Consider the following 14,183-nt stretch of genomic DNA (forward strand, 5'->3'; position numbering starts at 1 on the left):
GTGGCTCATAAGCTTTCCCCAAGAGTCAAGATTACAGCATGGTGTAATTGAAGCAAATGGAAATCACATTAAACATCATATTGATTGAAACCTCTGAAAGATGTAAAACAAATTTCAGAGCAGAGTGATTAATGCCTTTCTCTCCCACTGCTGTGTAGTCCTCACATATTTTTTACTGAATTTGTTACGTTGGAATGTCTTAATAATTAGAATTTATTTCACTGATCCACATGAAATGCTCTGGAAAACTATACAATGATGACACTTGAAATTTGTATTTATTTATGTGGCTGGTTTAATGATTAATTTTGGAACCAGCTCCATCACAAACAAATGGCCTCTTTAGAATAAATGCTGGAATTCATGCTGGTTTATATTTCAGCTTTTAGAAGTGTGTCTTAAGCATGCCAAGTATACATAATTAACAGACACTCATATTGTTCTTAACTTTATCAAATGTATGTAAATGCTGTCAGCACTGTTTACAGGTGACCATAATGTTTGCCAGAATATTTAAAGTAAAGACAGAATACTCACTACTCTGCTGTGTCATTAGCTATGTGACAAAAATGCTTTCATGTGTTGCAGATATTGTCAGTCCATGCAAAATACAGAGCAGCGGATCTCAACTCCAGTCCACTGGTTCACTCAGCGGTTCAGGTGTTTCTATTGTAACCTGGTGTACATCAATCAATGTAGCTAGTACAGCTTAGAAATAGACTTCTTTGTGAAAAGTGTCTATTATTTGCAATTGTCCTACATCAAAGAAAACTCTTCTGTCATTAGGGGTACATGAATCATTGTCAAACACCGGAGCATTTACTGTAGTTTAGGGTATATGGACAAGCAAAGTATAAGATCAGAGTAAATGATCAATTTAGAGTGATGTTGCCACAGATGAGTTCATTGGAACCATTGAACGAATGCAAAGATACTTCAGCTCCTTCTTTTGTTTGGTTTCTTAATTAGCCTACTCAAGGAATCTTTGTTCTACTAAACTCTTTGTAGTGATTTGCAGAGGACATAGCCGAGTACAACGTTGTTCAAGGAGGGTGGGCTGGGCACTTGACACATGACAATTCTGTATACCTTTGTACTGCAGCATCATTTCTTTTTATCTAGAACCTCATTGACAAAAGGGTCTTTAATTTACCATTTTGATTGAACAGAAAAAACATCTACTGTATAGATGACTAACATTATATAACGTTAGCTAAAATTAAAACATCCCATGATGGGCAAGTATATAGTTTCGCTTGTGTTTGTGTGTGAGTGGAAAGCGAGAGTTTACAACAAATATATGAAGCACATTTTCAAAGATGTATTCCCATTTGGTAGTGATAATGCAAAAAGGAGGAACGTCTAGCTTGGCTGGGAGTCATAATTGTATCTTTTTTTTTTTTTTTATAATAATTCTGATTAGATATAAAATGCTGTTTTCAATCAGGGACTGCATGTATATTTTGATATCTACTGCAGATCTTCCTTTTTAAAGACTCGGTGCCAAAGACTGCTTCATTTCATAAAGTCTCAGTTTCAATCAAACAATGTTTCATATTATATATATATATATATATATATATATATATATATATATATATATGAAATGTAAAATAATCTCATTCTCTGTACCCCATGTGCTTTGTGTAGCAGTACAGTACTCATGTTGATGCATTGCCATATACCATACAATATAGTGCTGTTTCCCTTCTTGTTTAATACGTTTTCATTGTACATTGCAATTCTCAAACAAAAACTGATTTTTTTTTTTTTTGTTTTACTGTGCAACATACTGTAACAAATAACACAGATATGGCATCTTAACATGTATTCTAGCTGTCACAGTCTTTACATTGCAATCTATTCATATATATAGTGGGCAAAATCTGATACAATCTCAAATACCTCATCCATTTGAAATGCCTCATCCATGGATAAAAAGCAAATAAAATGTTTTTTGTTTTAAATTTTAACTCCATCTCTCCTCTTTTATGCGAACTGGTTCCAGATTATTCTTATTGTTCTTATTCTTATTCTTATTCTTATTCTTATTCTTATTATTATTATTATTATTATTATTATTATTATTATTAATAAAGCATAGACAGTTTCCAAATAAATTGTTCAGTTTCATGGTTTTTTAAAAGAGCTAGCTAAAGTGAGCCATTGTAAAGTGTTATAAGTCATGAATTGCTTTTTAATCTGTTTTCCTTTTCAAAGCTCTTTTTATATGGGCTCATTTGTAATTATTATTATTTTGTTTTTACCATTTTGCCGTAGAAGGTTTGTGAATGGATAGCTAGAACTCACCCTCCCAGTCGTTTTAGAAAAATTCTGGTATTTAAATGTTGCCCTAGCCAATGGGCTCCAGATAACTTGCTCCAATGCTGTTGTGTCATCGTGACTACAAGCATTCTGGCAGCAAGAGGCAGGGTAGCACCTACTCCTCTCTCTCTCCTTCTCTCTGTCGCTGGACTGAGCAGATCTGTGTGTGTGTGTGTGTGTGTGTGTGAGTGCGTGTGGTGTGTGTGCGTGGGGGGAGTGAGCTTGCACTGTTCCATGACAGCAGTAGGGGAGAGAAGGGAGAAATCATGTTGTTCGACAAGACAGGCACATAGCAGAACCTCTCAGCTGTGACTCTGGGACAACGATCTTGGACAAGGATACTCTTCATCAAGGTAAATAACTGAGGACTATTTTGTTGTATAGTAAAGTCCTGAATATTATTATTTTTTGTTTTCACTGTACTGTATCTACGCTATTTATATTTTATCCGCATGAGCAGATTGAAAGAAATTAACTTGTTAAGTCATACCTCTTTAAGTTATATTTTTAGTTCAGTTCAGGGCACTTTACAGTATATTCCTTAGGCAGTATATAAAAATAACAGGCTGAATCTACTTGTACTGTACGTCTTGTGATGTGTGTAAACATTTTTATCATAGGGCAATGAAGCATATACGGTAAGTGCCATGGTGATACTACTCACAGAACAGTTACAAGAAAAACTGTCCTAGAACATTTAGAAATAGGCTATGAATGTTAAATGGTCTTTTGCAGTATATCTCATGTTTAAAAGGCTCTGCTTTAAAAAGCATCACAGTCGTGCCATGCAGTAGCCTAAATAAATGCATATTGATCTGATCAAGATGTCTGCGCAAAAAGAGATATTTTTGGATGATGTGAGTCAAACTGTTATCCTAAGCAGTCTGCCTGCATCAAATAAATAACATAATTTAGTTTTAATTTACTAGAAAACTATAGTATAACTATTTGAATTTCCTAGTTACTGCTAATAAAATGCATGCAGTTCTGTTTTCATGGGGTTAAATACATTTTACTTAGGTTCAGTTTGCTTGTGCAGGGAACTAACTAAATTATTGATAAGCATTATATTTTTGTTAAAAATGTTATGCCAGCTTCCTAAGATTGAAATTTGGCCATTTTCCAAGAATGGGAAATAAAATTAATTTAGCTGGGATACTGCGCTTTTAAAATACAGCCACCAAGTGTTATAAAAAAGAAAAAAAAGGGTGGGTGGGGTGGGAATTGATACCTTTGTTAACAAATTCAGTGGCACAAATTGTAAGAAATAGAAACATTAATGTGTGTACATTATGTAGTATACAAAGTTGGTTTTGTATGACTTTTAATGTTTTTATATTTGTTTGTTTTGTGTGGCACAGTACTCTGGGATTTACAAGCATGTTACTCAATTGTTCAGTGTTTCTAAAAACATATTTTCATTTTTATTATCATATTACATATCTATCTTTACATACATGAGTCATGCTTTTATCCAGTCTACTGGACATCCCAAAGAGATAATAAACCTTCATTTTTGTGATATAGATTAGCTTATAAACATTTTTGATCATCTGTTTCTGTTTTGGTTTCCGACCGTACATCATATAGGGTGAAAAAAATAGACTAAAATGTGGCTTCCCTTTTAGAAACAACAGCTGCAGCCAGAAAATGTCTTGGCAGTCTGCTTGTATGCTTGTCAATATTCTGAAACCCAAAAGCAGGAGGTTTCAAATTGGTTCCAAATATGGAACATGCACTGCACTGTTTTAAATTCCAGGGGGAAATGTGGATTGCAAGACAAATGGCAGTGAGGTAGGAGTGGTGGGGGGAGAAGAATATGTTGGCAGAAATGCACCACCACTCAGTAAGCTTTGGCTATAGTGCAGACTGTAAGGTTGACACAGACATGAGTTGGTTTCAGGTCAGTAATACATTGTGGTATATGTTAAAAAGCAGAAGTTATTTCCAATAGATGTAGGCAAAAAAATAGTAAGTTAGTGGCAAAAGCATCAGGCTTTTAGATGTATGGCTTTGTTAAAGTTATTTTTAGAAAACTACAATTGCTACCTGCAAAGATTAAAGTTGAGAGGAGGGAAGAGTTGATTTAGTCATAGGACTAATACAAAGATATTTCACTGCCAGACAAAACTTTCTGACATATGTGATTTGCTGTACATGACGCATGTACAGTAAATCTGTAACGGTCTTAATAGAGGAAAGTTTGGCTGCACAGCAGAGTATATGACAGATTCTTACTGTCAATTTGGAATCAGAATTAGATCATTAAAACTCAATTTAGTCCCTTAGCGTCCTACAGCAACATTTCACCTCCACCACTCTTCATTGTTTAAAAAAAAAAGGTTATTTGCATAAACTTGTCAAATAGTGAGCGAATAAGACAGCATTTTAAAATGCATGAACATTTTTTTTTTATACTTATGGTTGACGACCTAACATTTGACAGTCTCTGCTGACATGAAAAAAACTGATTTTGCACATTTCTGCTAAAAGAAGGCAACCATATGCTGCTTGAATTGCTAATGCTAGTCTTATTTTTTCTCCCCCCTCTGCTCTAAATGTGCTGCATCAATAAGACAGGTAGGGCACAACAGAGTCCAGAACAGATGTGGCTTTAAATTGACTCAGTATTTGTCAATCACTAAAATGATCTGCTTGCCTTTTTTTTTATGAGTAATCTACCCCTGTGGTTGTGGCAAAAAATACAGAGTTGTACTGGAACTATTAGATTCCTTTCAGCTCTGAAATCTCAACTGTGTTTTATTACCCTGACAACTGTGGCATTTGCATTGTTATGGTGTGCTGCACTTCAGTAGCCTGGTATCTTTTTTTAACATAATGGAGTTAGCGTGTGAAGCAAACAACAATAAGTAATAGACAAGGAGAATAATGATGAATATATATCCATTTGTAAATATGTATATATTCTATGCAACACACTTGGGGCTGATACCGCTGAGGCACGTGATAAATGATTTCCAAAGAGCAGATCCGACATGTTTATTTGATCAGTGCTCCAGGATTGCTAGCAATCCAATTCTATCAAAGGGAAGCCTTTTATATTGTACAGCGGTGTATAGCATTTAGTGTACAACCCACCGTTCTGTGTTTGAGATACTGGAAGGCTATCTTCAACTAATTTGATAATTTGTTAGATATTATAGATTCTGTAAATTCAATACATAGCTATAATTTGCGTTCAATTTCTTGTCACGCCTTTATTCATAGTTGACTTACAAAATGTTTTTTCATTTTTTACTTACAAAATTTGTGTTCGTTTTTGACTTGCAAATGAAATGACCTTTTCTGACATAAATAAATATGTGTGCGAGATTGCAGTGCTCATAGGTCTCGACTCTCAAAGCTATTTACTTAAAAGTATCATTACAGTCAGCGCACATATCTGACCCTATAAAACTTTGACTTCAGTGACGGTTAAACAAGTGTGACGCATATCTGATTATTTCTGTGTATGTAGGTGAGCATGTTGTAACCTGCCCCCGACCAACCAAGTAACCCCCTGCTGTGCGCGCGCACACACACACACACACACACACACACACACACACACACTTCGTAAAGAAAGAATATGACTGGCGTTTGAGGAACTCTACAGGGAGACGTTGATTCTTTCATTGAAATTTGTTAGCGCATGTGTTTCCCAAATTAAAACAGTATCCAAAGTCAGTCTTCAAAGTTGCAGAATATAGTGCTCGATAAGGCCCTAATGTCACAGTTCACTGGCAAATGAAAATGCACAAAAGCATCTAAAGATCACAGATTTAAAAGAAAAATGCATCACATTATCTAAAACTGTTTAATGATGAACTTTTACATTACCGCACCTTGTCTCGTTCGCTTTGTTTTTAGAGGAAGGGCTGTGTAACAGCAGTGCACAATAAGGACTGAATTATTTGCCATGCCAAAAAGAAAAAGAAAACGCAGACTGTGACGGTTAAACAAGTCAATTGTAACATTGAAAAGATAGGCTTTGTATCAGAAAACCGGTGACGGAGTCAGAAATCACCAGTGACGGGTAAGTGCATTGATTTGTTACACACACACACACATATATATATATATATATATATATATATATATATATATATATATATATATATATATATATATATATATAATGGGGATTGATTTTATTCTTTATACAAGTACGGTAAAACGTGACTGACATGTATCTGGGTGTCGTGTATCTGAGCGCTGACTTTAGCAAGGAAAAAAAAAAAAAACACCAGTTACAATTCTTAAACAAATAAAAACACAGCTTAAGACTGCTGTCAGAGTGATTTCAGTTACTTTGCATATGGTTTACTTTGTAGTTTTGAAAATATAATAGTTATGTTACAGTATATTCCATTTTATTTGTTTTCAAGCTATAAGCATTATTGAGTTTCTGACTAATTTGTAACTTGTTTATTACTGTGAATTTCCCTATGCAAATCCATGTATCTGTGGACCAAAGAAATGGAAATTAAAGTCTCTAATACAGTGTGCACTCGTTTTGTTTTCACATATTGATTTAATTTAGAGGGGAAAAAAACAGTCTGAATGACATATTGGAATTCTACAGACTGGTCAGCGCATTCTATATTGTTAAAATGAGCCTTGTAAAGAGGCTGTCTGTCCTGAGAGGCAGAGGCAGATGTGTAACCACATCCCTATAGTACAATGCTTGTAATATAGATACAATTCATTTTCAAGTTATTTCTTGTTGGAAGCAATGTAGCGAACACTTAAAGAAACAAAAATTAAATGATAAACATTATGTATGTATTGTATTAGATAGCTTTTTCATCACACCTCATTGGACAGCAGTAGTAATACAATTAATTAACAGAAGTAATTATTGTACCTGGTAAACTAAATAGATATCCTAGTACCCGAAGCTGTTGTACAGAAACTGGAAAGAACTGACTCCCTGCTGCATTATTCCCAAATTAAAAAGGTGGAGCTAATATTAGCAATGACACAGTTACATGCTCAAAGTCTGTAAACTTGTGTGAACTTTTGCAGTTAAACTAAAGAAGCAGCCTTTAGGTTTGAAATAATGATTTTGCTGGGTAATTGAACCTCACTTCCTCACTTTCTGTAGCCTTTGCACAGTGGACTACCAACCGACATGGATAACGCCATTAACTATGTATTTTGTTTGTTTCCTTTAATTCAAAATGATTTATAATAAGTTGATATGGACAGCTGACTGTCTCTTATACTATAAGTGTCTTCTTGTTCCGCACTTTGGCTGACAGAACTGCACAGTTTTGATTCACTGTCCTCTTTCCTACACAGAGTGCTCACAGAAAATATTCTTATAGTATAAGGTCATTTGGACTTAGAACACAGGTATTCGGATAATGGGTTGTAATAAACCAGCTTTGGTTAGGCTACTGGTGCCAGCACCTACTGCAGCATATTGATCCAATATATTTTGATGATCTTTAGTTCTGCTACTAAGAATATTAAAATCTAAAGCAGCTGGTTAACGGACTGATAGGTTGGCAGCTGACTGTGAGGTACAGTTCATTACTGTATAAATGTGCATTGCCAGTTTCATTGCAATGTATACTGTATGCATTGAAAGGACCCTTTTCTTAAGCTGGATGTTTCCAAAAACCTATATTTGTCATTCCTTACTGAATACAGCAACATAAGCTGCCCCTAGAAGAAGTGCCATATCTGTAATTTAACTGATAATGCAGCTGCAACGGGTCTCTTTTCAAGGGATGATTCAGAGCCCCCATGATGTTCTATATATTTTTTACAGGCAGAAATCCACTACAGAGACTCACGTATTATATGTTTAATTTTCATAAGCTTCATTCTTTTTTTTATCTATATAGATCTGGCACTTAGATCAGATCAATTGAAAAGACACAGATAAATAAACTTTGTAATAAAAAAAGGTACATAAAAATACAGATTATTTCTGTCTTTACAAATTGCCAGGGGTTAATTAAAATGCACCTGCAGTATTTCTAACAGTGGTATCAGCTGGAGATAATATATTGGTCACAGCTGTTGTTTCTACGTAAAGCCCCTTGTAGGAATCCACAGTAAGACACAGGGGTCGGACACTGTACTGTGCTGTATTGAAGTGGTAGCCTTTAACTGATCACTTCAAAGGAGACTTTGGCAGCATAGGCAGATTTGAAGTAGCATTATCCGTTGCTTTTCCATTGTTGTATGCCTCACTAACCATAGAGTTCCCTGGCAGTTTAATGAGCTACACCCTAGCAGAAGGGAGCATACAGTAACTAAGGTCTTTTGTATAACAAAAAAGACGAGAAAACAGCAGCCTTGGTGTGATGTTTGACGTAGTCTGGTAGCCAGACCTAACGAACCTGCAAATTAATTTATTTATTTAAATTTATTTAAAAAAGGAAAAGCATAGCATACAAGCAGTTTACAAAACACCATTTCATCAATTCCAGATGACAGTTAAAAAAGAAACATACAAAGTGATTTAGAAAGAATAAATGAGATGTGAGAAATCTCTAACTGTACGTCACTACATACTGCTGCCAGTAGCAGCCTGTCTAGCATTTTCTTTTAAATACGAATGCAGACCACGAACATAACCCCTTACACTGCTTAAGAAAGAGAGTTCTGTTCTTTATTGGAGTGCTGTCAGCATGCTAGTATAAATGATAGTAATGCCATAAATATTAACTCGCAGATAATGTCATGAGAGTGTTCAAAATTAACATTTTACTAATGAACACCATCTGCAAGATCCGTTAACGAAGTAGAATGTGAAACACGTTTCAGTCAATGCTTTCCATCACCTTTCTACTGCCATTTCCGTTTTTTTTTTATATACATATACTAGGTTCTTCACATTAATATTCAGGTTTGTTAACAAAGCACACACCACCCCATGCCTGGCTGTAGCCAGTGCCGCCCTTCACCTCACAAATCACTACATTTTTTAAATGAAAAAAAAGGAGCTAACTAGCTTCTCACAGTGCTTCTCAAATTGAACTTGTTAAGATTAATAAACACACCATATGGGGTATTGTACCAGTGATTTTTCAGACATCATTTTAAAATGACCTCCTCTGATTAGCATTACCATATACCTTCTTATTCTTATTTGTACAAGCAGCTTCTATTTCAAATAGCAGCCGTAAAAATGGTGTTTCTCTCAAAGTGCTTAACCTCAGACATCCTCCTCACACACACCCAGTTAAAAACTGACAGTAAATGAAAGGACGTACCCTTTTAAATAGCAAATAATTTACATTCAAACTGGCTGGTTACCAGAATGTTAGAATAGACAAAGTAGCAACACTGCAAAACCATCAAGCTGACATTACTTTGGATTCTCCACAATTAGGCATTTTATGGGTTGATTTCCTCCCTCACATTTTTCTTAATGAGCATTAATGACAACAATTTGATTTACTAATCCTTTTGCATTTAAAGATTGGTATATTTAACTGGCCATGTTCCTGGTGATTAGAAGTGTCTCCATTTCACTGGAACTGCACTCATTAATGTCAGAATGAATTTACCAGCACAAAAAACAGGATCATTTTTGCCTAATTGATTAATATATGTTGTAAGTGAATGATACAATGTTAATATTTCCAGTTGTTGGGGGCAGCAGTGTGGAGTTGTGGTTAGGACTTTGGACTCCTGCCCAGAGGGTCATGGGTTCAAACCCAGGGGGGCACACTTACAAGGTGTAGTTTTCCATGTCCCGTCCCTTTTGAGCAAGGTATTTTACCTAGATTGCTCCAGTAAAAAAACCTAACTGTATAAATGGGTAATTGTGTTTAAAAAATAATGTAATTGTATGTAGAAATAATGTGATATATTGTAACAATTGTAAGTTGCCCTGGATAAGGGCGTCTGCTAAGAAATAAATAATAATAATAATAATGACTTTTGTTTACAATAAATGTGGTGCTCCTGTTTAGTGTTTTTCAAACTAATATAAGATATTTTCTTTCCTGATCTACATACGTATTACCCAGTTTGTCTATGTACATTTTTCCCCATTATTGACACAGACCAAGGCTATATTACAATTTTACAATCATTACGTTTTGTTGGTGCATGCTATATACTGAAATATATGGGTATTGTATGTACAGCTATGTTAACCAACACTTAGTGATTTCATCCCAGTTTGATCACCTATCAAATGTTGACTCAGTTTTCTGCATTAAGCTTTACATATACCTCACCTGCACACTCATCAGTACTCATGGCTGTACTTCATTTGAGTTAGCATTTATGACCTAAAATATCTGTTTTCTTTCATTTTTTGTATCACTAACCTCCCTTACTATAACACACTCAATAGCAGAATGTGTAGTAATACTTTAGGAAACATAACATGATGTAATAAACAGTTTCACTAGAGATCATCCGTAGCCATTTAATTGTATAGGTTGCTTAGCACAAGTGCTATCCTCCCAAAGTTGAGCATTAACTCCTTTCAAAGGCTCTAAACTATTTTGTACCCTGCCATCCTTTCTTTCCATTGAAATACATCACACTACAGTAAAACTGTCTTTACAGTCCCCTTATCTTACCAGCCAGTAATTGAATATAAACAAGGCACCTTGAGTCAGGTGTCACTGTAACGTACTTGCATTCAGTGCTCTGTCCAAAGGTGCCAAGTAACTAATTGGGCACATTACAAGTCTATCGGTAAAAACCAGCAGTGACAAGTCATTCAGTTTATCATGCAATGTACAGTGTGGCGTAATTGATTTGTGCAATGTTGCAGTTTAATAGGATATTTTACATCCATTTTAATTCCTTAGGGTTTATATGGCTGAATACTAAAAGCAGCTGGAATGAGCAAATGGCTAATTCTCTATGCAGTTATTGCCTGGAAAATAAGATGAAAATAAAAAAGGAAACCTGTGCTGCTTGGTATTCTAAAACTATCCCAAAGGTAACCTTACAGTTTAATGCAGGTTAGGATTTTGTGTTTGAGTTTACATTACATTTATGGTGCACGTCAGGCGCACTACATTTAGTGCCCTTTTGTAAATGAGGCCCACTGTCCTCTATAGAGAAACGGCTCATTTAGTTTTGGCTTGCTTACATGTATACACCTGGGGTTCTGCAGAAGAGTGTTATGCTGTGGCTTTTTTTTCAGTTATTCTTTTTCAGCTGAGACTGTCTACATATCTCGCAGAACTATCAAAAGAGTAAACTATCAGAACTGTCCTGCATGTAGTTCAAATTCAAACATATTCTCTTTTTAAACTAAGCAAGTGTGCAGCAGTGTATGAAGCATTCAAAACGCTAAGTACTGTTTTTGTTGCTTTTATTTTAATACTCTGCATTTTGATATGCATTTTTAATTCCACGTGTAGTTGTCATTGTATTGCATTTATAGCTGCGGTGCGAAATTCTTAAGATTTTCCATGTTCCGTCCTAATTTAATTAATATGTTCTTTACAGTGAATTATCTGCATTTATTTTACAGGTGCTTAGACAATACAAAAAGGGTAAGCTCTTAATTACTGGCTTTTACAATGGTTTGTACCTTGTAAGAAGAGGTGTCAAATTTTTGGAGGGTCAGCAATTGCCCAAGTGCAAGACAAAATCCGTACATCTCTTTATAATGTTTGCGACCGCTTAGTATTCCAGATCCCCGCCCAATTCCATTCTCTTTTCTTCATTTTAATACATTTCAATACCATTTAAATGAATGAATGGTGGCAAAGTGCTAATTTGATAGTGGGTGCAGAAAGCCAGGTGAAAACCATTCTTTACATATACCACATTTTTAATGAGCGCTAAAGTCCCACATTTTTTTGGCAGCAATATCTGTGTTTTGCAGCTTCAGATCACTTTGCACGTATCCTTACGTTGGCTCCTATGTGAGTAAAAAGTCATACGCGCTTTCAATAAATACTGTACATACTTTGATACTAACTTATGGGATATGCATCAACTACAGCCTTCAATTTGAACTGTAATGTTACATTGAACTACTGTACAAATGCGTGGTCTTACAATAAAAACAAAAACAACAATTATTCTGATTTGATATATATATATATATATATATATATATATATATATATATATATATATATATATATATATATATATATATATATATAAATTGCCGATACTGCACTAATGCAATTAAAGAAACCATATGTGGCAGTCTGGCTCGCAGTGGTGATGTGGATGACGTCACGGACCAGGAAGTAACTCAAACCAAAACAGTGGATGGGCGGTTGAAGCTGAGTGCTGGTGCACTCAGCGTATTTAATAAACAAAACAAAAACAAAAGATTTAACAAAACACCAAACAAAAGGGCACGAGGGCCGAACGAATAAACAAACAAGTAAGTTTCGTGCTGGATACTCCAGCACGTTTTAGCAATTGTTTTCTTCCTCTCTCTCTCCCGTTCTCCACTCTCGAACACTCCACCCCCGAGTGCAGAGTGCTGCTGGTTTATATACTCTGGCCGAGGGATTTAACTAGTTGGTAATTATCTTATTATCCCCCGGCCAGAGTCTGCACGTGTTTGGTAAGGATGCATGACTGTCAGCTAGTTAAATAATCAGTAGCTGATCAGCCATGCATCCTCACGAGGTTTTTAAATATAACAATAAAAGACGCGGCGCTTTTACCCGCGCCGCAAACAAAAATACAAATAATAATAAATAGGGGCGGGACACTCCGCCACACATGCCCCCCCTTGTGCGCAGCACACATGGCCTTTTCGGCCACCTCCCCCCTTAGTCCCCAAAGTCCCGGTTAGCAGTCCCGGCGCAGGAACAGGGGCAGCAGCGGACCAAAGGTGGCGGCCACGGTGGGATGTCCTCCTCCCACCCAAACAGCCGTAGCGTTCCAATGGCCCGCGCACCGGCCGGCTCCTCTGGCCAAAAAAATTTTGGGGGTGGTCTCCAGACCTGCCCCCCCTTCTTCATGGCCGGCCACCCTTTCTCCTGCAGCGAAATTGCTGCGGGGGAAGCTGGTCTCCTGACCTCCCCCCCCTTCTTCATGGCTGGCAGCTGCCCTTCATGGGGCTCCAGCCACAGTATTTCCTGCCGCGAAAGTGCGGCTGGGGGAGCTGGTCTCCTGACCTCCCCCCTCCTCTTCACGGCCAGCAGTTCCCCTCCGTGGGGCTCTGACCACATGATCTCCGGCCGCGAAAGTGCGGCTGGGGGAGCTGGTCTCCTGACCTTCCCCTTCCTCTTCATGGCCAGCAGTTCCCCTCCGTGGGGCTCTGACCACCCAAACTCCTGCCGCGAAAGTGCGGCTGGGGGAGCTGGTCTCCTGACCTCCCCCCTCCTCTTCACGGCCAGCAGTTCCCCTCCGTGGGGCTCCGACCACAGTGTAGTGACCCCAGGCGAAGCAGGATCCCTGGCGACCCCAGGCGACTGCAGCGGCAGCGGACCCTCGGGAGGTGAACTCGGGAGGGGAGCCCCTGGCCATGGAGGCGGCAGCGGGAGCTCCACTTCTCCCTCGTTCTCTGTAGCTGGTGGCTCTCCAGGTGATGCGGAGCAACAGGCAGCCCCAGGCGATGCGAAGCAGGCATCCCTGGGTGGTGCGAGGCAGGGCAGGAGCAGTCCTTCCCATGACGGTGGATGTGGAACCAGCAGGTATTCACCCTCTGCTGGTGGAGGTGGGAGGGGAAAGCAGTCCTCCCACGGCGGCTGAGACGGAACCAGCAGGTATTCACCCTCTGCTGGTGGAGCTGGGAGGGGCAAGCAGTCCTCCCACGGCGGCTGAGGCGGAACCAGCAGGTATTCATCCTCTGCTGGTGGAGGTGGGAGGGGCAAGCAGTCCTCCCACGACGGTTGAGGCAGAACCAGCAGGCATTCATCCTCTGCTGGTGGAGGTGGGAGGGGCAAGCA

General features: G+C 37.9%; 1 protein-coding gene across 4 annotated transcripts in view; it reads left to right on the forward strand.

Moving 5' to 3' along the window:
- Positions 1–2,415: 2,415 nt before the first annotated feature.
- The window catches only part of LOC117435734 (cAMP-regulated phosphoprotein 21-like), an 85,052-nt gene continuing 73,284 nt past the window's right edge, over positions 2,416–14,183 (forward strand). For 2 of the 4 annotated variants that reach the window (XM_034059138.3, XM_034059136.3), the window contains exon 1: positions 2,416–2,678. The gene's annotated coding sequence lies outside the window, so the exon portion shown is untranslated. The remainder of the gene's footprint in view (positions 2,679–14,183) is intronic. The other 2 variants (XM_034059133.3, XM_034059137.3) reach the window with 2 other exon arrangements.

The sequence above is a fragment of the Acipenser ruthenus genome, chromosome 3 (assembly GCF_902713425.1).
Source record: "Acipenser ruthenus chromosome 3, fAciRut3.2 maternal haplotype, whole genome shotgun sequence".
Classification (NCBI taxonomy): Eukaryota; Metazoa; Chordata; class Actinopteri; order Acipenseriformes; family Acipenseridae; genus Acipenser; species Acipenser ruthenus.